The 1,605-nt window shown below is 41.9% G+C and overlaps 1 protein-coding gene across 1 annotated transcript in view; it reads left to right on the forward strand.

Moving 5' to 3' along the window:
- The window catches only part of LOC118477212 (60S acidic ribosomal protein P0-like), a 149,913-nt gene that overhangs the window by 136,388 nt on the left and 11,920 nt on the right, over positions 1–1,605 (forward strand). The window lies entirely within an intron of this gene.

Here is a 1,605-nt window from a genome sequence, read left to right on the forward strand (position 1 = left end):
ACACACACACACACATACACACACACAAATACACACACGTGAATGTCCGCATGAAAACACGAATACTGTCCAGATTTCATATTTTTTATTAACATCCCCCCCCCTTTTTTTTGCAATCCCCCAACCCTCCTCCCCCTCCTCCCCTCGAACCCATCCCTTTCTTTGTTGCTAACATGAGTGAATTCAAGAAACCCATTTCACACCTATGTTTTCTCTGCAAAGTCCACTGCCCTTGAAATCTTGTGGAATTTCCCAGCTAAGCATTGTAAATGAAGGTCTTCCAAAAGGGCAATGGACTTGTCACGCCACGTCATACACTATAAACATTGATCTAAAAAAAAGAGCGAGTAATAGGTTTATCAAGTATTTTGATAAATAATACAGTCCATCCAAACAAAACCACCTCTAAACAAAAAACATTAAAAAACATAAAAAACAAAAAAACCCACCCAAACAACAACAATATAAACATTTCAGCTTTATGACGTGAAAACGAGGTTCTGCAACTCGTCAGATATCCTTTGAAGTCTGACAGGGTTATTCACATACTTTCAAAAGCCAATAGAACTGAAAACGCTGAGCGTCCCGGTGATCATATCCAGATCAAATTCTCCCCTAGCTGTTTAGTCTCGATGGAGTCGTTGCACTGCTACCATGTCCCCACATTATCCCCAGCGTGGTGATTCCCCATCATACCCCCCCCCCCCCCCCTTGCAGCATGCTTTATGGCCCAAACTCTCGCTTTGCGCGTTACGATCAGTTACGTCGAGTCTTAGTTGTTTTTTCCCCAGTTGGAGAGAAAAAGGTTTTGTTTTTTTTAAAGGGTGGCAACAGTCCCTCTTTTTTTGCACGATATCCATAATTCATATTTTCTGTTCATATATGAGCGTGCTCACATTCGATTTTTAAAGAAAGTATTTACTCCGTGCTAAAAAGTGATAAAATGACCAGCCGCATTGTCTTTAAATCATGAGAGATAAATTCCTATAAACGATGAATGGCAGTGTTACTTATACGTAACACTCAGAGAAGCTTTAAAGGCAGAAAACAATGAAACAACTGAAATGATTCAAAACATTCGGAGGCTGAAATTTTCGAAAGCTTTTGTGACTTTTACGGTGGGTTTATTAATCTTTATTCATTTTTAAGGATGTTTATTTAGACTATGGAAAACTCTGAGCTGCAGGGGAAATGAATTTGGGAAGTGAGCCAGAGTTTGAAAGTGCATAGAGGTCGGAACATGGAAAGTACGCGTGATGTGGAATGAGCGACAGTGCAAAATAAAATCGGTAGGGGAAAAGATCCCAAAAGAGGGTGGGGTGGAGGGGGGGGGGGTATATAAAAAAATAGTCGGAACGTGGTCCATATTGATTTTCTGATAGCCGAAATCAGAGAGGAGTCAAAGTAAAAGCCGGGAGGTCAGCCATCCATGTAGGGCGGGGGGAGAAAAGTGTTCATAATGAACCGCCTTAACACTGTTGGCTCAGAATATCTGATGGAAGCAGGAGGGGGGCTCTTTACGCGCGGGATTCTGTCTGGCCTCTTGGTTCTCTGTAATTCTCTCTCTCTCTCTCTCTCTCTCTCTCTCTCTCTCTCTCTCTATCC

This window comes from Aplysia californica, unplaced genomic scaffold (genome assembly GCF_000002075.1).
Source record: "Aplysia californica isolate F4 #8 unplaced genomic scaffold, AplCal3.0 scaffold00041, whole genome shotgun sequence".
Classification (NCBI taxonomy): Eukaryota; Metazoa; Mollusca; class Gastropoda; order Aplysiida; family Aplysiidae; genus Aplysia; species Aplysia californica.